Genomic DNA, 23,901 nt, shown 5'->3' with positions numbered 1-23,901 from the left:
TGTTCAGAGCATCACATGAAGACTCCAATGTGATTTAAATGGCTTTCTGATTTTGGTAGTCCATTGAAAAAAAGGAGTTTGAAAGTTGGTGTATACTATTAACAATTACTCTACCAGAGATGCCATGATTGTTTCTGAAAAATATCTTTTTAAAAGCTGGATACAGAAAAAAGAGAGAGAATTGAGAATACTGGCAAATAAATGGTTAAGCTGATGGAATATGAATCCTTCTGCTACCACTACCAGAGAGCAATCACAGAGCACTGCAGGGGGCTTATAAGTGGGATAAAAATGAGGCTCTAGGTCTCAATGTTGTTAAAGAACACGTGTCGGGTAAGGTAAGTGAATATAAGATCTGGAAATACATCTTGACATGTTGAATTTAAAGATGACGATTAAAGGTAAAGAAGTTAAAAAACAGACTTGGAACCATAATGAGGCCCCAGGATAGACATAGGTGTGGATTGGCTCAAATGAGGAGGAGGTGAGATAGTAGAGATGTCAAGAAGAGATTGAGAAACTGGATATTGATCAAGTTATCCATGCAGAAACAATTAGAAAGAGGAGGAATGATGCAAGTTAAAGCAAAGGGGAGGGGCATAAAATTACACAACAAGATGTCATCAGTTTCAGATTAGGGGGGGGTTTGTACAGAACAAAAGGAAAACACTGACCTGAAATTTATGCTGGGGTACAAGGACTTCACCAAGACCTCCTCTAGTGGGTTGAATGGCAGCATTCAAAAAGATATGCCCATGCCCTAATTCTCAGAACTTGTATTACCTTATTTGAAAAAGATAAACTTATATTAAAAATCTTGAGATGAGACAATCATCTGGATTCTATAAGCCAATGGGAAAAAACAAAAATAACCTGGCAGAAAAACAGGCAAAACTCATGAACAGAAGAGATACAAGGAAGGCCAATATTTATATTAAAAGTATTCACTTCAATATAAATCCGATGCAAAAAAAGATAATTTTATGGCAAAATTTTAAAGTCTGATAATTTTGAATGTTAGCCAAATGTGAATGATAGAAAATCTTATACATAGCTGGTGGGAAACTAATTTGATTAACCACTGGAAAATAAATTGCCTATTTTAAGTTAAACATTGTACACTCTTGTAGAAATTCTACTTCTAGAGAAACTCTTGCACATGTCTCAGGAAATAATGCAAGAAAGTTTATAATATCATAATTACACAAAGAAGAATTAAGTGGTATGTCTAAACCACTGAATATTATACAGCAGTGAAAGTAAATAAATTACAACTACTCATTCATGGGTTAGTTGGCTGGTTGTTTTGCTCAACTGCATCCTTCTCAACAAGGCCTTTCATGAACAACCCTTTAAAGACTGCCATCTACCTTTACCTCAGCACTCTGGATTCTTCTAATCCTATTCTATGTTTCCTTATCAGGTCTTACCTTCTAACATATGATGTCACTTACATATCTGTTACATCTATTGTTTATTGCCTGTCTCCTCCCAGTAGAACATAAGCTCTATGAGAGTAGGAATCCTTATCTAGTTTGTGTGATGTACACCAAGCACATGACAGAGGAGCTGGCATACAGTCTACATTCAATAAATGTTTATTGAATAATGAATGAATGTGGGTTGATCTTTGAAATGTAATGTTTACTAGAATAAAAAACAACTCAAGGAAGAATATCAAATTATAATCAAACAAAACTAAATTTGTTGTTTGAGAATACAAATTTCTGTGATAAATCTGAAAAGAAAATCTGAAAAGCAAGGGTGCAATGAAAAGAAACTCAGGAGAGTATTAATCTCTATGTACAAGGCGGGGGTAGATAACAAGAAGAACACAGAGGGCTTTCATTATGCTTGTAATATTCTATGTGGGAGCAGTGAAGTGAATTTCATTGCTATGCTTCACAATGTGTTTATATGTATTCTTTTTTAAAAATCTATCAAGTGATACATAAATCTTTACATACATAAAAGAAAAAAAGTAGAAGTTAACATTAAAAATGGCATAGGGGTAGAAGACAACAGAATAAAACATATTAGAGTAAAACACAGGCAAAAAGTCTTAACAGTAATTATTGTTCCTGATGTTCTCACTTCAGTTGTGTGGAACTTTCAGTCATGTGTGTGCATACGTATTATAGAATTATCAATATATAGAGAACAGACTGTATTAACGCTGTGGTCAAAAATGTTTAAATCCACTTTTCTAAGAAATTCCAGTGTTATCTGGTTGAGCATGATGGCCCATAGAATTAAACACTGTGCGAAGAACACAGAATGTGTCAAGTACTAAGGATTATGCTAGCATGCATCCAGGTATTCATATGGGAAGAAAAGCAATCAGTTAGGTAAACACAATCCCGGTTAGCTAAATAGCTCAAGTTCCGAAATTTAGAGTCTCAGTATTTTGCCCAAGATGTTTCTTGGCTTCTCTGGAAAACCTGCCTTACCACTGATTTGAATTCAATATTGAGCGAATCAATGAGGTCAGTCTGTCTAAATGAATGTCTTCTTGGTTAGGCTCACTAGGACACAACTTAGCAACTGAACAACAACAACAGAAATAGTGCTTGGTTACTCAGTCGTGTCTGACTCTTTAGACACTACTATAGTTGTGGACTATAGTCTGCCAGGCTCCTCTGTCAAGGAAAATCTCCAGACAAGAATACTGGAGTAGGTATCCATTCCCCCCTCTAAAGAATCTTCCTGACCCAGGGATTGAACTCAGGTCTCCTGCACTGAAGGCAGATTCTTTACCATCTGAGGGCTCCTGGTAGTAATAATAATAATAGCAATAATAAACAGCTGACTGCTATTCCACTATCCCCACTGAGAACAATCCATTAAGAGTTTTACCAGACACTAAACACACACACATATTAATAAAAATTATTACAGCAATGTTACCAGCCCAGAACCTGAAAATGGAGAAATGTAAGAAGGATTTCTTATTTATACTCAGAGACTGGAATGAAGTCATGGATCTTCACTGATAGAAAGATTGCAAAATGTTAGCTTTTCTAGCTTTTATGTGTCCTATGAATTTGATGGATAAAATCTTAAAATAGGAGCTACCACATTTCATTATATCTACCACTCTATCCGCTGCAAGTTGTACCATGATAGTATACAACAACAAAGAAAAAAAAACAAAAAACACTGCAATTTAACTATGAAATACCATGGAAGTTACACTCTGATTTTAGATTTATATACAGTAGAGGAAGAATCGGAGAAGGCAATGGCATCCCACTCCATTACTCTTGCCTGGAAAATCCCATGGATGAAGTAGTAGGCTGCAGTCCATGGGGTCGCTAGGAGTTGGATGCGACTCAAGTGACTTAGCAGAATAGCCTTAGAAATGATTTTGTCAGTTTTAAGCTTTCTCAGATAGCAGCTGGGGCTAAATTTTACAGGCTCAACCAAACTTTTTAAGGGGGTAAAGATTTAATAAATGTTTCATTATAATCATCACTTAATATTTAATGAAAAGGGCCTAGAAGACAACCAGAGGAATGATTCAGGGCTAGGGTCTGTTTAGCAAAGAACAGTTAGAACTCCAGGGCACTTCTATTGATAAATCCTGGTATCACAGTGAACAACCCTGAGATACTCTCATGTCAAATATCCCTAGATTTTAATGCACCAGTGGTGAGTATAACAAGGTTTTTGTCGATCACATAGAATCAAGGATCTACATAGGCCTGTTTAATCATAGTAGCGATCTCTAATTTTATGACTGTCAGTTACTGTCCCATGTGATTTGGACAGATACTCAATTTCATTTTATTCACTTTCATTCAGTTTACTAACAGAATTTACTAACAGAATGCCTATTTACATAAATATAGGAAAGTAAATGAAGGCTCTGTGGATTGGTAGTAATTTAGTTCAGCACTTAGCACAGATTTTTCAAATTAAAGCATTAATTTGCTATCTTTTCATCACATTCAAATCTCAGCTGTTTGGGGTTCTTAAAGTAAAAAGTAATCCTTCTGACTAAACATATTTTGCTTTAAACTTTCCTGAGAGGAAATTAGTACGTGACTCACTTCAAAGATAGAGATTACAATAGGGTGACCCTTAAGTGAGTGGAGCCTTTTCTTCATGTAATAGTTGAAGAGGTCAAAGCTATTAATGTTTTTTGTAACTTAAGCCAGGCACATTTGGAAGGGCATCTCAAATTCTTGTCACATTGTTCAAGAAGTTGGAAGCTCAGGTGCAATAGTGTTTTAAATCCTTTCTGATCTGTGATCTTTTACAAACTCCAGCTATTGAAAAGTCAGCAAAAGGCATCCCCGAATCCCTTCTATGTCCCAACTCTCACTGTCCTGTTCTTTGCCAGAACAAAAGGATGTATGAGACACAAAGAGAACAGTGTACTAGGGGGCCATGCAGAAATACCAAATCTCTTTCACATTTCAAATATTCAGCTGGTATAGATATGAAGAGTTTCCTCAGTAAAATACAATCCATTCGTGTACAACCTGAGGAGCAATGAAAAGCAATAAAGACATCGAGTGTTAAGAGGTCAAAATTCAATAGTGAAAGACAAGTATGTCAAGTCAGAATTAATTTGACTGGGCAGCTTTGATCTTTTTTTCAAAATCAGATTGACACGCAGCTAGATTCTCATGAGAGAAATGTATTATAATTTGGTAATGTGTCATCAGATAGCCTGCATGAATTGAAATATGAACTGAAGATATAGTTTTATTGGGTCATCTCACACTGTGTTACTTTATTAATGATTTGCAAGCTGATCCAGATGCCACATTGGAAATGTTGGTCTTTACAAGCAAGATCTATTGGGGGACTGATCTTAATTGACAGAGCCAAAAAATAGAATATTTCCTGGACTTGAAATAAATTGTCTTAAGGACAAATATAAATAAAATCTAAATAAGATATTAAAGTAATTCAATTTTATCTTCATTTTCTTTAATTTTTAGTTCAATTCAGTTCAGTTCAGTCACTCAGTCGTATCCGACTCTTTGTGACCCCATGAATCGCAGCATGCCAGGCCTCCCTGTCCATCACCAGCTCCCGGAGTTCACTGAGACTCACATCCATCGAGTCAGTGATGCCATCCAGCCATCTCATCCTCTGTCGTCCCCTTCTCCTCCTGCCCACAATCCCTCCCAGCATCAGAGTCTTTTCCAATGAGTCAACTCTTTGCATGAGGTGGCCAAAGTACTGGAGTTTCAGCTTTAGCATCATTCCTTCCAAAGAAATCCCAGGGCTGATCTCCTTCAGAATGGACTGGTTGGATCTCCTTGCAGTCCAAGGGACTCTCAAGAGTCTCCTCCAACACCAGAGTTCAAAAGCATCAATTCTTCAATGCTCAGCTTTCTTTATAGTCCAACTCTCACATCCATACATGACTACTGGAAAAACCATAGCTTTGACTAGACGGACCTTTGTTGGCAAAGTAATGTCTCTGCTTTTCAATATGCTATCTAGGTTGGTCATGACTTTTCTTCCAAGGAGTAAGCGTCTTTTAATTTTAGAGCATATTAATTGATATGATTGCTAAAATATATCAACTTTAATTGTGTAACAAGTTAACAATTTTTTGATCAATGACATTATAATACTTTGCTCTAATAATCTTCTAAAATTATTTTCAAAGCTCCGAATTATATCTTTTTTTGTTCCTTTCATTCAAATCCAGATCTGAATAGGAAGGAATTACATGGGAATTTTCAATTTCTTTGATAAGTAAGTATTGAAATCATTACAGTTCTACCTTAAACCTATTACAGAAGTATTGTGTGCAGTTCTTATAAATGTTGATGATCTAAGTGGTGAAGCCAAGAATAAATACCATAGATGTTTTATTATTAATGGTTAAATTTTATGCTATCTATAATATCCACAATGTACAGTATAATATTGCATTATAAACTGTCAGTGAAGGAACATTAACTGTTATGAGAATATATATATACCAGTTCAGTTCAGTTCAGTTCAGTCGCTCAGTCGTGTCTGACTCTTTGCAACCCCATGAGTCACAGCATGCCAGGCCTCCCCAGCTCACCTAAAATTGAATAAATACATGATATATTCTCCATACATGTATATACACTTTTATTTTAAGAATATTTCTTTACTTGAACAAATGAAATCTCCAATGCCCTTATTTAAAGATGGTCAAACCTAGCCAGTGAGGTCAGGCTGCCAAAAGCAGCTCTGAACATGATGATTCCCAGGAGGGCCTCAGACAGGCTCTCGATTATGTTGCCACTGTAAACACGTGCTCTGCCACTGAAATTCTTTCAGAGCCTGGCAAATATTCCTCCATCTTGGCCATTTCAAATATGTTACTCAGAGAATGCAAAAACAAACTTTGATTCATTCTGTATGCAAACGAGTGCTCATTACAGGATTCTATTCTTTTTAACTTTGAATCAGTAGGAAAATAAAAGAAAAAGGATATAAAATGCAAAGTGAATGAAAATTTTGCAATTAGGCTTTAGGAGTGTAAGAGCACTTTTTATTTTAAGCTTCCTATTTTTTTAAGGCGATGATCTCTATTCCTATCGAGAAGATACCTAACACAAAAGAAGAGAAGAAAGAGAGAGAGCTCCTCTGTAGTTTCCAGAGGGAGCAGGGAAGGACAGTGGTAGGGTCCCAGATTTCCCTGGAGAACTCTGCAAAATTACAGAGACCAGCATTCATATCCAACCCCTAGATCATTCTGGCTCTAATTGTTTCATCCTGAGCTATAGCAAATGAGCTGCTACTGAGGCAAGAGAGAGAAATGCTAGAAAGATAGTCAGATTCATGGTCATCATCTTATCCACTGATGGCACAAGATAATATGTTGCCAAGTAACTAAACAATAAATTTCATTATGATCATATTTTGTTATATCTTCAATAAGTAAACATTTTACATTACATACTGACAAGATTTGGTTTGGAAGTTTGAAGCATCTGCATAAAAATACAATAGAAGGGCACAGTAAACCATCACCCATCATATTTTTGATATTCCAATTTACTTGGAATAAGATCAAATCACACCAGTTAAGTGTCAGGTATGTCTACTCTGAAAACTACCACCTATTCAAAGAAATGTATATGGTCAGCTATAGTAAACTGCGTTAATGACCTCAGTGACCCAGGCTTGATTGCAAGCCAAAGGTTAGCACATTTCCCTCCCAAGCTACTCTGATCCAACCTTTAATTATGGTAATAATATTATTTATAACATGTCACCACCAAATGACCCTGGGGCTTGGGCATGGTTAAGAACAACCCTAAAAAAGGATAATGGGCAGTAGAAATGTCATCCAGTCTGATAAAATTTCAAGCAGATACTGTGATAAAAGTGCACTAGAGAGAGTAAAACAATTATTTACAAATTGAAATCTGTGAGAGTTGGTGTCTTCAAATGGTGATATGTTTAATGTGAAAGATGGAGCAGGCACACAATTTAAGCTTCATAAAAGCCTTCATACCAATGACTATAAGTAAAATGAGAGAATTCTTCAAAATAGGGAAATTCTTTGAAGTTTTTACTTGGTCCAGGATCATACTAGCAGAAATATAAAAAATAAAAATAGGCTAACATCAGTATTATAAATTTCAAGAACTGAAGCACTTAAAAAAGTATGGGCACAGTACAATCATGATGATGATAACATTTATTGAATCTAACTATTAATATATGTCAGATACTTTAAATGCCTTACACACAATATTCCAATTAATTCTTGTAACCCCATAATGGGATCAGTTCAGTTCAGTCACCCAGTCATGTCTGACTCTCTGTGACCCCATAGACTGCAGCATGCCAGGCCTCCCTGTCCATCACCAACTCTTATAGATACTTTATTATCCTTGTGTTAGTGGTGATGTGATGATGCCTGGCCTAAAGTAATTATGCCCATAGTTAGTTAGTTAGTTTCCACCGAAACCTGAGCTCAAAAGCAGATCTATTTCCTTGCTTAGTTATCACACGTATAACCTGTGGCACATAAGATGCCAGTAATTGTCTTCCCTTTGGTAGTCATCATGAAACAGTAATAAGCTCACACCCTTGGTGTTAATTTAGAATATGGCAACTTCTGTTTCAATTAAGAGTTTGTACTAAATCCCAAGGAACTCAGAGCACTGTGTCAGGCAGGAGAAAAATTACAGTGGGACTAGAAGATGTGTATTTGCTGCTTTTTAAGTGCCTACAATGCAGTCAGAAAAAGGACTAAAGACCATCATGAATACATGCATATATAATTACAAGTAAGAAAAACAGGAAAATTCTGTTAAAAATATAAAGACAAGAAGAAGAAGAATAGAGCTTCCTTAGTGGCTCAAATGGTAAAGAATATGCCTGCAATGTGGGAAGACTGGGGGTTCGATCCCTGGGTCGGGAACATCCCCTGGAAAAGGGAATGGCAACCCACTCCAGTATTCTTGCCTGGAAAATCACATGGACAGAGGAGTCTAGCGGGCTACTGTCCATGGGGTTGCAAACAGTCAGACACGACTAAGTAACTAACATAAGAAGAATAAAGCAAGGAGATGCCACAATCATCAAGGGTGCTAAAGTCAAAGAAGCCCAATAAGGCTCTTGTTTATAAAATAGCCTTTAACAGAAGAATGGATAAAGACATGGTACATATAAGAAATGGAATATTACTCAGTCATCGAAAAGAATGAAATAATGCCATTTGCAGCAACATGGATGGGCCTAGAGATAATCATACTAAGCAAAATAAGTCAGAAAGAAAAATACTATATAACATCACTTTTACATGAAATCTAAAATACAGTACAAATCAACATATCTACAGAAAAAAGACAGACTCATAAAGAACAGATTTTTATTTGCCAAAGAGGGGACAGGGAGGGAAAGAGTGGAAGTTTGGAATTTGCAAAGGCAAAATATTATATATAGAATGGATAAACAACAAGATCCTCTATAAAGCAAAGGGAACTATACTCAGTCAGTATCCTTAGATAAATCATAAGGGAAAAGAATATGAAAAACATATATGTATAATTGAATCTCTTTGCAACACAGAAGAAATTACTACAACATTGTAAATCAACTATACTTCAATAAACTTTAAAAAATAAAAATAAATATGCTTTATTTCTTTTTGATTCCTACTTTCATTCTTCCAAAATTTCTACATCTACATGAGGCCTTGGTACTTATTCCTGAATTTCTAAATACAAAATATTTACTTCATAAAGCCACAAAGACATTTTGATGAGATGAAGAAAGAGAATGAGAGTTTTTTTAAACTAACATGTCTATCTATCCCCTTCACCTTCTACTCATATTTTGTTAAAGGGCTTCTATCAAAACTTACCACTCATTTTGGTATTTATCATTCTCCATTGTTATTAATCCAATACCAAATAATAGTCAACAACATTATGCAACCAAAACTCTGCCCTTAATTTCACCATTGGGTATGGACTTGGATGTGATTGTGTTTAGGCTATTTCTGCTGGAACTTACTGTCTCTACTACAAGGGAAGAAATTTGTTTATTCCTCCCACCTTATTTTTCTCTTCTTTGGAGCATCAGAAAGATCCCTAAACTGTGGTCATTCACTTAATCAATAGAATATGGAAAGGTCCTCCTAACCCCTCCATTACCTTTTATTACCTAATTTCTACTACAACTGGTTTTACTTAAGCTTATGAGGCTAAAAATTGTTCAAAACAATGACTAAAATGCTCCATAAGCATTTTACAGTCATAAGGCCACTCCAAATCTAGAACCTTATTGTTGGATAATGGGGGAGGTCCAATATTTTACAAACAATATGGGCTTTTTACCAAGAAGACTAATTGGACCCATAATTTCCAAGATTTCTATTTGTCTGGCTTCTTAGAACAAAAAAGGAAAGCGTTACCACATATCTGTGGCAAAAGAAAAAAATCAATGATGCTCTTTGAAAATTCACATTATTTATTATGCAATGGTTAAGATCAGGGTATACCTACAGATATGGCCATTTAATAAATACCCTAAGCAAATGGTTGAAACTTCATAAATAAGTACTCATAATGCTTGGCTTTTGCCAATTTGGCAAGGTCAAGGAGTTTATGGTGGGGCTGTAATGCCAATGTGATTTACTTAATAAAGATGAAGCCTATCATTATCCAGGGATGTGTTGCACTGTGGGTGTGGGGAGGGAAGAACAGAACTGCCTGTTGCCTTGTCCTGACAAGCAGAGTCGGCAGTAAACACTGTGCCTGTTTGCTAGACATCTTCATCGTGGACTTGGCAGGGCCCAGCTAAGAGTGGGCCCAGAGTGACAAAGGCTGGATCCTTAGACTGGATCCTGCCCAAACGTGGGGCTCTTTTGCACCAGCTTGCCCTCACCACCTTCAAGCAACCTCACAGGTTGGACCATCCCTTGATTTGCTGACCTTCATTTGCCGACCCTCAGCTCAGGGTTGAAATCAGGCTTATGGCCTCCCAGAGGCCCTCTAGAAATGCCAAATTTCTGGCATGCTCCAAGGAAAAAGGCGACTCTCTCTGAAATCTCTGTATTCATTGAAGACAGAGTATAAATGACATGCTTTGAGGAAAATAAAGGAAAAAAAAAAGAAGAGGTAAAAGACACCATCTTGATTACAAACATCTAAGGGTAGATGTGACGGCCACACATTCCTGGCACCCCTCGCACTGAGAGATGGAATGTATTTCACCTCCTCTAGAATCTGGGATAGTTTGTGACAAGTCTGACCATCATGCACAGGAGCCTAATCTAGTCACATGGCGAGTCCATGTGGAGAAAGAGAGGTCCTCGCCATTCAGATGTCCCTCCCTGCCACTCATCAGACATGGGAGGAACCACACAGACATTCCAGGCTTAGCTGCTGTCTGATTGCAGTAACCTGAGCAGTTCCAAACAAGACCTGTCATCGTTTTAAGCCACTGAGTTTAAAGTGAAATGAAGTGTTAGTCACTTAGTCATGTCCGACTCTGCGACTCCATGGTCTATAGCCCACCAGAGTGGGTTGCCGTTCCCTTCTTCAGGGGATATTCCTGACCCGGGGATCGAATCCGTGTCTCTTATGTCTCCTGCACTGGCATGTTCTTTACCATCTGAGCCACCATGGCTTTTTTTTTTTTTTACAGAGCAATAGACAACTGAGATAGAGAAGTAGCATCTCTGAAAAGCATGCCTTTCTTCCTTTGCGTGGACTTAACTACTGAAATCATTAAAATGAATTAGTCAACCTCATAAATGAGAAGACCAAAGACAAATAAGTGATGGATCCAACATTTCCTCAAAGCCTGAAGAACCTGAATGCTTTACCAGTAAGCCCTTTTGTTGTTGATTTTTCTTCTTATACTGTATTTTGTTTATTAATCTGGACCTGACTTTGCAACAGACAATATTAAAATAAGAAAAATTTTAAAATTTAATAAGAAAAGCAGTTAATAGCTTTTAATTCATCAGACTACTAGGAAACAAAACAGCTATCAATTAGAAAATAAAATTAAAACACATATTGGCTATGTGTCAAGAGCTGCATTTCCCTGAAGCAATATAACATTTTCTCGCATAATATACTCTCTTGCTTTTGCATACTGTGAAAGGTGAATTGCTTTTAGACTTTCACTAGAGGGAAAAAGTCCCATGTATATATGCAATTTTCTTCTTGAGTGACCCTGAGTAAGATCAGGTCCTGAAAAGTTGAACTAAGAACTTTCCTTGGTATATGATCAGACTCAAGAATCCTCTTTGTTCCTTTTCTTCCTATAGACCTGGGCCTTGTATGTGTCTCTGCTTCAGGCTTTGAGAGTTCCTAAATAAATTCTACATGTCCAATTTCCATGACATAGATCTAAATCTGTGGCCTATGATCATGGTATTATTTACCTCATGTGTGTATATTTTAACTTTAAATTCACCATCCTCTTTCAGTAACTCACAAACTTGAAAATACCTGTCCAAATTTTAAAAATTCAGTTGAAATCTTTAAGTGTCTCTAAACATGTTTTGATATATACTCACAGTGCTTGTGATATAAGAATTATTTTACCACTGACTATGGATTAAGAGACAGCAGGACTTACTGAGCTGTCACAAAGCAGAACTGATGTTACTCTTAATTTCAGTAGATGAGAGCAGAAGTATTTTCTACTTACATCCTTAATTATCATTGCTCCATTTTCTTCATTCCTGCTATATTTTTGACATCAGGTGATTTGAAGATTCTCCAACCCACAGAGCAAGATGCTCTGGAATACTTCTGTGCCTTACCCAGTATACTGCTCAGATGGCTTCCACACAAGCTCTTCTATCTGCCCTGGCCTTTTCCAGAAGCTTATAGGGTCCCCAAAAGAGAAGGGGTCTTCCCTGGTGGCTTAGACAGTAGAGAATCTGCCTGCAATGCAGAAGACCCAGGTTCGATCCTTGGGTAGGGAAGATCCCCTGGAGGAGGGCATGGCTACCTGCTCCAGTATTCTTGCCTGGAGAATCCCATGGACAGAGAAGCCTGGTGGGATACAGTCCATGGGGTCGCAAAGAATTGGACATGACTGAGCGACTTCAAATCAATTTCATACATGAAAAAAAAAAAAAAACAGAAGCTCAGAGTTTAGTTATGTACCAAGATCCCAAAGGTACTATGTGAGAGAATTGGGATTTGAACCCATGTCTGCTTGACTCTAAACCCCATTCTACAACATAAATAATAGCCAGTAACAAACATATCCTTTCCCCATTCCAGCAAGTAGTCCACAAACATGAAGTGTTTGAGCAGCTGGAGCTATTGACTTTTCAAATACATATTTGGTTTCAAATACATATATCTTTTGGCTTCACACAATATGAATTAAGTTGCTGTCTCTTGCAACCATGAGGATCCTAATTAATACAATTATATGATATGATATTGAAGCCTCAGGTAAATGAAAAATATACCCAGAAGAACACAGTTGGAGCAGCCTGCTATAGTGGATAATGGTTTTATAGGTAAATTGTCAACTGGAATTCAGCTGGGACAAAAGAATAGCCAAGATATTTTTGGAAACTCTTATTTTCAGCACCTTGGCCACTTCAAAGCCATATAAAAACATAGATTTTGTTATTGTGAAAAATGATATTTTCCTACACACTTTCCACCTTTTAAGAGCTACTTGTACATTTCTCAAGTAATTCTCCATGGGCTTGAAAAAAAATGCTCTTAAATTTATACTACATTTACTCATAGCTTTTACTTTTATTGTTCTTATTTGTACAATGTATTTCATGTATAAATTATCAAGCTTTAAAATCTTTTTCCTACTACTTGTCCACATTATATGCACCCTAAAGTTGGATAAATTAAAGCAGTGTATAACAGAATATCTGGATTTCAGAGTTAGGGAGCAAATACTTTATTTCTTTCCTAAAGAATACATGCTTCTTTCTTTTTATATCATCATATTTATAAATTTATCTTTTTCTTAAAAGTTAAATCATTTGGGCTTCAAGACATTTGTTAGCTCATGCAACAATCTGTACATTTTAAGGAAAGTTGGTCACATTTCAAAGTCTGCTTATGATTTGGTGGTGGGTAAGAATGATGACTTGGACTCAATTCAATATTGTTTTACTTTTGTTTACTCCAAAAGTAGCTAATAAGGAGTACAAAGAATGAACAGAAGGCAAAGATTGAAGTAAGTAGGCATGAGCCCCACTGCTTCCTTTGTGTTCTCATGGGAACACTCTGATACCAGTGGTCTTGCCATCATGGAAGGAGGCTGTCCTCAAGGTTAGATGAGTACAGCATTGTTCTCCTTTATATCAACATCCAGAAATAACTTAAAAGGCATTAGATTTACTACGTAGCATGCTACCCAGGCTGCATACCCAGGCTCCGAGGCTTAAAACATTTGCCATGCCAGCACCAGCCAATCTCCTGTTACCTATACCTCAAGACCCGAGAATGCTCTATTTATGTTTACCAAAGGAGTTTTTCACGGGCAGGTCTGGTAAAGGCCTTCCATCACAAATAAGCAGTTATGTCTCCTTCTTCAGATACTGATTATTAACAAAAAGTAATAAACATGGATTACTATAGATTAGGGCATATTAATTTTCTCTTACATATTCTTCTGCATTTTGCAACATCCTTAGTTTCTTTAACTGGTGGATATGAAGGCAAATATCAGATTTGATTCTAGGATTCATCAATCAACAGTAGATATTACTCTGTGTTCTCCTTTACTTGATTGGAATATTGCTGCTTTTTTAAACACCAGGTGAAATTACTTTTGGTCCATAAAAAGATGGGAAAAGGACACATTCTTGTGTCTGCTGCTCCAGAAGGTTTAATGGCAGTGTTTTTAGCAGTAACCACAAACCCTGGACCACAACCCCAAAGATGAAAATGTTTAAGGAGCATTACTTTAGATATATTATATATTCCAAACAGAAGCCTCATTTATCTGCTTTATGGGCAAGAGTTGGTACTGAGTTCCCATCCAAGGGAATTTTGCCAAAGACTAGGATTTGGGACTCATAAATCGAGTGGAGCTAACTTACTTAGACTGAAATTCTATCTCTCAGGGCTGAGCGGTTTTGAATAGGCTAACCCAACAAAGCACTCTCACAAATACCAGTGGTTTCACTTCAATGTACATATATTTAAGTGAGTTTGAAGCAGTGTCAAATTGTATGTAAATGAAATCAGACACCAAAACCTAAAATATAAGAGCTTTGATCAAATATGATTTAAAGAGTTCATACACGGAGATGCAGACATAGAGAACAGACGTATGGACACATTGGGGGCAGGAGAGGTGGGACGAATTGAGAAAGTAGCACAGACATACATGCATTACTGCGTATAAAACAGATAGCTAGTGGGAAGCCGCGGTATAACACAGGGAGCCCAGCTTGGCACTCTTTGATAACTGAGAGGGGTGGGAGGGAGGCTCAAGAGGGAGGAGATATATTTATACAGTTATGACTGATTCGCATTGTTGTACTGCAGAAACAAATATAACATTGTAAAGCAATTATCCTCCAATTAAAAATTTTTAAAAAAGAGTTCATGCAATAAAGAGAAATTTGACATTCATTTTGATCTTTGAGATGTTCTGAAAATAAATTTAAGTATTTCTCAACCACCAAACACAGAACCTAGCTCACAAGAACATGATGGAATAGAAACACATTTATAAAATTGTTCATTTGCATACTTGCAATCAGATATTTGGACTGATAATGAACATAAATTCTGTCTTGCGAATGAAAACATTATAACCAGTTAAAGTTTGAATAAGGGAGGTATATTACCTTCCAGGGGTTTCCCAGGTGGTGTTAATGATAAAGAACCCACCCACCGATGCAGGAGACATAAAAGACACAGGTTCAATCCCTGGGTCAGGAAGATCCCCTGGAGGAGTGTACGGCAACCCAGTTCTGTATTCTTGCCTGGAGTATCCCATGGACAGGGGAGCCTGGTAGGCTACAGTCTATGGGGTCACTAAGAGTTGGACGCGACTGAAGCAACTTAGCAGACAGGCACATATGATCTCCCAGACTTACAGCAAAATGGTGGTAAAAGTGCTATGATTACAATAGGTGATAAAAGTGACCCATAGATTACTCCTAGGACTAAAGCAAATCAGAAAATTGACTCCAATAAAGGAAGTTAATTGGTCCATTGAGAAAACCATTATGTCTACAAGGGTTGAACTCTATGCAGAAATAGGGAATATAATATATTAGTTACCACCAAATGTTTCTGTCCTTGGATTGGCTTAAGAGCAAGCAAATGCAAGTCCAAATCTCAACTCTATGGTCTATAATTCTGTGATCTTTAGAAATTGTCCTCTCCGAGCCTATGCTACTTCTTGGATAAATAAAATGAGCATAGAAATCTGGGTTTCTGTAAGGAGTGCATTAGATAAAATATAAAAAGTCTAAATCTATGCCTGATCTAGTAGAGATATTCATTACCTAGAAGCTATTATTACTTTTTCTTACTATTTTATTTTAGCATTGCAGCATTAGAGATAACACAAAGAAAGAATAGTAAACAGTGTCCAGTTCAATATATTTTTATATCCTCATCCCAATCTTGAAAAAAATAGTATTCAATGATTCCATTTAGAACCTGAAAGAGCCTATAAATTAAATTTCAGTCATCCACACCAAGTATCCAACTGCGTAGGCTCTGCATGCTTATTCCAAAAATTCTGTCCTTGTGGGTTCCTACAGCTCCCTGGACCTTGGAAAATGTCCTATTTATCTCTTCTGTATTCAAACATTCCTCACAGATCAGTTGCTCTCACCAAAACAAAAGCAGTTTCATTGGGCTTTCTGCCAAATGCCTGAGCAGGTAAGACTTCCTTTTCTAGTGTGAGAACCAACCTCAGGTAAGCAAATCAAGCTCTCCTCCACTCAGGGCCCACATGATAATTCTAGATTTTCCACTGCAAATGTTCCTGTCCCTATGATTATCATTGAGGCTACTGCTAGGCTTTGCTTTGGTTTATGGACTCAACATAAAATCTTCAACTATCTAAATCATGTTTGGGGCAATTTAGTAGAAAACATAACTGAAATGCAGCATGTTAAAGTGACACAGACTTAAAGAAATATTTCCTAGTTCAGGCTGGATACTAGGATCTTTTACGGTAATAAATTAATTCTTGAGGATGCTATTTTCTAGGGGTAAGTTGCTAAGTTCCACACCACTGGTTATCTATAAGTGAACTAACAAACTTTCCAGTGGAGTCTGAGTATTTCAAATCCTGCATCTGAAACCATTGGTGTTGTTTAGAGGGGCTCTGGAGAGTTCCAGTACCATAGTCCTTCATGTCTCAGTGCAGAAAAGAATTCAGTGAGAGGCAAAGTGATAGATAAAAAGTGATTAATTAGAATAGGAGGCTTTTGAGGCTTACAAGCTGGAGGGTGAGAGATGCTGTGCTCCAAGAACTTACCAGGCTACGGTTTTAAAATCAAAGGACAAGCGGGGAGGAGGAGAAGAACTTCTTTGTGTTTCTTGAGTCAATGTCATGCTTCTCTCCTCAGCTCTTCCTCCAGGTTGAGCAGAGGAGTTTTCTTATTCCTAAATAGTCAAGCTAGGTACACAAATGACTATTTTTTATACGTGCAGAGAGCATGGCCTAGGGATCATTAACTCACTGGGTTCGTTGGGCAGGATGTGAGTCTCATGCCACCATTGTTTTGTTGTCCGGGGGCATGCCTCGTGCTTCTGCAGTATGGTTTTGTTGCTAAGCAAGCCTGTTTGGTTTTGTGGTTAAGCAAACCTGCTTTCTTGAGTAATCATTAACTTACAGGGGTCTCCCATATTTTTTCTACTGACAGTCTTGTAGTATGATTAACTATTTAATCACCTACTTTGTCCCTTCACTCTGTCCCTTTCACATTCACTGAATATTATACATGAAATAAGTAAGAAACTTCTTTCCAAATCAGATTTATCATCTATAAAATCAAGATATAATAGTATTGACCCCTTAGAATTATCAAAGGCATTTAAATAAAATGGTGTATATAGAGATTATTTGGTATGGTTACCATAAATCAAGAGACATAGGAATTACTTTAAAAGTCCTTAATAATACTGTTATGATTGGAATAATAATCTGATAAATAGCATCTTAGTATGTGAAATCTGTTCTACAATGTTCAAAGTGCCATTGCAAACTTAGCCTGGGTGAGTTGAAGTCTGTAAGGATATATGGAGAGAAAGTGTCACTTAATACAGGAATTTCTGAAAAGTATTTACTAGGGTTGTCACACATGCACACAGAAAAAACTACAAACCACACTGTGTTAGTTGCCTTGGGCTGCTGCCACAGGACACCGTAGCTGAACAGCTTAAACAACGGAGATTTATTTCTCCTGGAGGTCCAAGATCAAGGTGCTGGCCAGTGTGGTTTGGGTGAGGGTCCAGAACCTGATGATGTACAGAGATCCACCTTCTCACTGTGTCCTCACGTGGCAGAGGGCAAACAAGCTCTGGTCGCTGTTCTTCTTAAGCAAACACGCATTCCATCATGAAGTCAGTGCCCTCCTAAAGAAAGGGAAGTCGCTCAGTCGTGTCCGACTCTTTGCGACCCCATGGACTGCAGCCTACCAGGCTCCTCCATCCATGGGATTTTCCAAGCAAAAGTACTGGAGTGGGGTGCCATCGCCTCCTCCTAAATTTCTCATTGCTGCTGCTGCTAAGTCTCTTCAGTCGTGTCCAACTCTGTGTGACCCCATAGATGGCAGCCCACCAGGCTCCCCTATCCCTAGGATTCTCCAGGCAAGAACACTGGAGTGGGTTGCCATTTCCTTCTCCAATGCATGAAAGAGAAATGTGAAAGTGAAGCCGCTCAGTCGGGTTCAACTCTTAGCGACCCCATGGACTGCAGCCTACCGGGCTCCTCTGTCCATGGGATTTTCCAGGCAAGAATACTGGAGTGGGGTGCCATTGCCTTCACCTCCAAATACCACACTGGGGTCTAGGGCTTCAACATAAAAATTTTGGAGGAACACGAACATTCAGTTCACACTACAAGTGCTGAAAAGGACACATTTCCTGAATTATTTTCTGTAGCAACTGCTGTGCAGCAGCAGAGTGAAAAAAACAAGCGAATGAGGTTTTCATCATTTCCATGAAAAGCTAAGCATGAGGAGTGTTTGAAAATAAAATAAAGGTAGATAGGGAGACAAATAGCAACAGTAGAGGGAAAAAAGGGAGAGGAAAAAACAAGGTTAGATTAGGAGAAAGATTTTTTGTACATTAAGAAACATAGTAAGCTTCAATATGACTTGCAAGCTAAAAGCTCAGATTTGAGGAGTCTTTTCCAAGCAGACAACCCACAGAGAGCCTTTTATCCATGGAGTATCTGAATCCTTTATTCATTACCTTATATCAGATAATTATATTTGGATATTTGTAAAGATACATTTATAACAATCAAATTAAATACAATATATCCAAGTATAGATTCCAGAAAGGTTTTATTTTTCCTTTTCTCCAAACCTGATCTGCCTGAAATTCTCTCACATCAAGACGGTTCTAACTTAGACTAAGGCTTCAGGTATTTTCAAAGGCACTTATGTTCTAACAAAGAATTTTAGCAAGACATATACTCAAACCTAGGTTCTTCCACCTATGAGCTTTGTGACTAGGATGAGTGCACTGAATTGTTCATGCTTTAACTTATCTGCGTAATGAGGTTATGAATACCTACTTCAAAGGACTACAAGAATTTTTTAAAGTCCAAGAATCTAAAACAATTTGCAAACTCTAAAAGTGCACTGGGTTATTCAGCACAAATATCCAGCTACTTTAAACTGTTGCCATTCTCTGATGCAGAGGTGATGTACATGGCAGATTCTTCCGTCACAGTAGGCTTTGATTGAATTTATCCAACTTGAGGGAAGAGGAGGAAGCATTAAGAAGGAAGATGTTAACAAGGGCAAAACAGGGACTAAAAGGTCCCATGATGGAAACAGATTTCACTAGTTTAAGATTGTATGCTCGTGAAGTATACTTTGCTTTCACACATAAACAAGAAAGAAACAAGTTGGTGAACAGAGATAATTGTCTACACTATTTTTTTTTTTTCAGCTTCTAAAGCAAATTCTCAGTGGGATGGATTAGATTTGTGGATATTTTCTTCTGCAGATGGATTCTTGTGAAAGGTAGAGAAAAAGGACGAGTGCAGAGAAAAATTAGACCTGGTTGAAGTTGAGGGGACAAGATACAATCAGATTTGGAAGGGGCTTCCCCAGTGATCCAGCAGTAAAGAATTTGCCTGCAACTCAGGAGCCATGAGTTCAATCCTTGGGTTGGGAAGATCCCCTGGAGAAGGAAAAGGCAACTCACTCAAGTATTCTTGCCTGGAAAATCCCATGGACAGAGGAGCCTGGCGGGCTACAGTCCATGGGATCATAAAAGAGTCAGACACAACTTAGCAACTAAACCACAATAGGAGTTCCCATTAGGGTATGTATAGCCACCTGTTTTTAAATTACTAAATACATGAGGGGAAATTCATGGAAATTAATGAAATTAATATTAGTGATGATCAACATATGCATGGAAGAGATTTTTAAAGCCTTGCAAGGTAGAACTGGACATGGACCAACAGACTGGTTCCAAATAGGAAAAGGAGTACGTCAAGGCTGTATATTGTCACCCTGCTTATTTAACTTATATACAGAATACATCATGAGAAATGCTGGGCTGGAGGAAGCACAAGCTGGAATCAAGATTGCTGGGAGAAATACCAATAACCTCAGATATGCAGATGACACCGCGCTTATGGCAGACAGTGAAGAGGAACTAAAAAGGCTCTTGATGAAAGTGAAAGAGGAGAGTGAAAAAGTTGGCTTAAAGCTCAACATTCAGAAAACGAAGATCATGGCATCTGGTCCCATCACTTCATGGGAAATAGATGGGGAAACAGTGGAAAAAGTGAGAGACTTTTATTTTGGGGACTCCAAAATCACTGCAGATGGTGACTGCAGCCATGAAATTAAAAGACGCTTACTCCTTGGGAGAAAGGTTATGACCAACATAGAGAGCATATTAAAAAGCAGAGACATTATTTTGCCAACAAATGTCTATCTAGTCAAGGCTATGGTTTTTCCAGTAATCATGTATGGATGCGAGAGTTGAACTATAAAGAAAGCTGAGCACCAAGGAACTGATGCTTTTGAACTTGGTGTTAGAGAAGACTCTTGAGAGTCCCTTGGACTGCAAGGAGATCCAACTAGCCCATCCTCAAGGAAATCAGTCCTGAATATTCATTGGAAGGACTGATGCTGAAGCTGAAACTCCAATACTTTGGCCACCTGATGTGAAGAGCTAACTCATTTGAAAAGACCCTGATGCAGGGAAAGATTGAAGGCAGGAGAAGGAGACGACAGAGTATGAGATGGTTGTATGGCATCACCTAGTCAACGGGCATGAGTTTGAGTAAACTCTGGGAGTTGGTGATGGACAGGGTGCCTGGCATGCTGCAGTCCATGGGGTTGCAAAGAGTCAGACATGACCGAGCAACTGAATTGAACTGAACTGAACTGAAGTGAGTTGATAAGGATATTGCATCTCATTGCACAGATACAGAGAGAAGAGGCTGGAGCCTGTGGGAGCCCAAGGCAAAGTGGCTGTGGCCTCTGTAGGAAGATGCCTTAGTTCTCCAGTGGTGGGAGTGGTCAGGAAGCTAAGATTATGGTGGAGCAAGGCTGTATAGAATAGGCTGGCTTTTGAAGTGACTAATTCAGCTTAGTAGGTAGAGAGTTGCCTGGGATATACAAACAGACTTGGTGCATGGACTTGGAAATGTGTTAGATTTTTACCATTGATTTATACCTTAAAGTAAAAATTATATATTGGGACAGTCTTACAAAAAGGGGGACCTTCATTGAACTTGACTATATGTTATAAAGCCCACTAATGTCTTTGATTTTTAAGATTCTCCATGGGACAGCATGACTGCAAGCATATGATGAAAATGGCTTTGGAGTGGGGGGATAAAGTTGTAGTATCTCTTTGTCAGTTTGAAACAAATATATAAGAAATGCTTAAGATCAGGTACCTCGAGAAAATAGAGATTGGAGAGGGATAGAGACTTTTACTTTTAATCTTTTAATAAAATTGTGTTATTTATACTTATAATAAGTATAAATATGTATAAGTATACATAAGTAGGGCTTCCCTGATAGCTCAGAGGGTAAGCATTTGCCTGCAATGTGGGAGACCCGAGTTCCATCCCTGGATTGGGAAGATCCCCTGGAGAAGGAGATGGCAACCTACTCCAGCATTCTTGCCTGGAGAATCCCATGGATGGAGAGCCTGGTAGGCTACAGTCCACGGCGTCGAAAAGAGTCGGACACGACTGAGTGACTTCACTCATTCACTCACTCATACATAAGTATCGTAAGTATACTTAGGATAAATAACACTCGATTATATGGAAACACAATTATTTATACAATAACCTTTTTATTTTGATGCAGTTTTATTTTGATGCAACACACAATTCTCTAAGATAAAACATTTATGTAAATTGCTGCAGTTTTCCTTGAAATGAACCTTTACTGCTTTTATAATCAGAAAAAAGGAAAGTTAATTTTAACTTAAAAGGAAAGTTCTTTTTTAAAAACCTACCTTATTGATACAAATGATTGTATCAATTGATACAAATGATACAAAAAGCTGCACATATTAAATGTATATAATTTCATGAGTTTTTAAAATAAGCATACATTTGTGAAACCATTACCACAATGTATGCCATAAATATATCCATCACCTCCAAAAGTTTTCTCTCATCCTTAAAAAAAGTTACTTTATCATTTATTCTGCTGCTGCTGCTGCTAAGTTGCTTCAGTCATGTCCGACTCTGTGTGACCCCATAGACAGCAGCCCACCAGGCTCTCCCATCCCTGGGATTCTCCAGACAAGAACACTGGAGTGGGTTGCCATTTCCTTCTCCAATGCATGAAAGTGAAAAGTGAAAGTGAAGTCGCTCAGTCTTGTCAGACTCTTAGCGACCCCATGGACTTCAGCCCTCCAGGCTCCTCCCTCCATGGAGGCTCCTCCTCCATGGGATTTTCCAGGCAAGAGTACTGGAGTGGGGTGCCATTGCCTACTCATTTATTCTAAGTAGCAGTTATTTTAAAAATTCCCATTAATCATGAAAACACATTCCATCTTTGACTTTATTTTGATGTCATATCCAATGGCAAGGTTATTTTTATTTCAGATCAGTGGCAAATGATTCTATGAAATAAAAGATGGATTTAAATAATCTATCTTATCATCCTAATAGAGTTGAAAGTCATTGTAAATAGACAGGCCTTTGATTCTGGGTTTTAAGTATTTCACACCCACTCTCTTCTTAGACATTAAATCCTATTCGAGTTATTCTGCAAAAACACAGCTTGAATCTATATGCCAGATTTCATTACAGCTTCAAAGATAGCAGTGTAGGCATAGTGTTAACTCAAGGATACCAGAGAGAATTTCTCTTCTAGTTATGTAAGTAGCTTTAAGAGAGATTATTTGGTTTTATTCTGTAATAGATTTAATACCCTTACATATATTTTTTATAAAAATAAATAAATGCATGCAAAATTTAAATAAAGTTAACTTTATCATACATAAAAAACCCAGCATTTGATATCATATAAATAAACTTAATTTGATTCTCCCCGATTTTAACTAAGCCCCTTGATTTCTTTCCTAACTCTATCCAATCTTGCTGATATGCTCCCCCAAGAAGAAGGAATCATCAGGTTTAAGGGCTTTTCCCAAACATCTTTGTAATAGCTCTGATTAAAGAAAAGCAAAGAGAACTGGCTAAAATCTTGAGAATGTTTCCAGGAGCCCAAATTCATCCTGTAAGGCGTGGTTCAATTCTTCTGTGCTTTGTCACTGCTTGTCTAGGGAGGCTTTAATCCCTTGATGATGATATAATAACAGCTCCCCAAGTACTGTTCTGTATACCCTGTTGGGTCAGTATACTCTCTGAGGCTTCATTCCATGGGTCAGCATCTGGGCTTTGTTTGCTGTCTCATCTGCACACTGTCCTAAAGGGTGGGACAGCTTACACCCTTCTAAGAAAAACAAAAATTCAAATGTAAGCAAGCGTACATCAGTTATACTGTTCTTAGGATTTATGGCCAAGTCCACCTTGCTTTATGTTTGTAAAATGAAATAGAATCTAGAGAGTCAGGGTCTGCCAGAGAAACAGAATCAATAGGAGATAAGTATATGTATCTTATTGAAAAGCCAAGCGTCTGGCTCTTCAACTGAGTAACTGATTCGTTTTTCCACTTTTTAACTAAAAGTTTAGAGTAAAAGAGTTATATCCACCTACCTGTTTTGTTTTTGAAAGTTAGAGAGACTTGTGTGTCTCATAAAAGAAAAATACCTTGTCAACTGCTTTGTT

The 23,901-nt window shown here is 37.7% G+C and overlaps 1 long non-coding RNA gene across 6 annotated transcripts in view; it reads right to left on the bottom strand.

Annotated features, from left to right (window-relative positions):
- The window catches only part of LOC147350395 (uncharacterized), a 108,798-nt gene extending 91,634 nt beyond the window's left edge, over nucleotides 1-17,164 (bottom strand). For 2 of the 6 annotated variants that reach the window (XR_015148815.1, XR_015148814.1), the window contains exons 1-2: nucleotides 16,921-17,164; nucleotides 5,952-6,040 (exon numbers count right to left, since the gene is read on the bottom strand). This is a non-coding gene — a long non-coding RNA (uncharacterized LOC147350395). The remainder of the gene's footprint in view (nucleotides 1-5,951; nucleotides 6,041-16,920) is intronic. The other 4 variants (XR_015148817.1, XR_015148813.1, XR_015148812.1 and 1 more) reach the window with 4 other exon arrangements.
- Between the last annotated feature and the right edge of the window lie 6,737 nt (nucleotides 17,165-23,901).

This window comes from Bos grunniens, chromosome 20 (assembly GCF_055505025.1).
Source record: "Bos grunniens cultivar Pamir isolate PY7600 chromosome 20, Bosgru_T2T1.0, whole genome shotgun sequence".
NCBI classification, from domain to species: Eukaryota; Metazoa; Chordata; class Mammalia; order Artiodactyla; family Bovidae; genus Bos; species Bos grunniens.
Note: the sequence above shows the minus strand (reverse complement) of the source record. Positions and strands in the feature narration are given on the sequence as shown.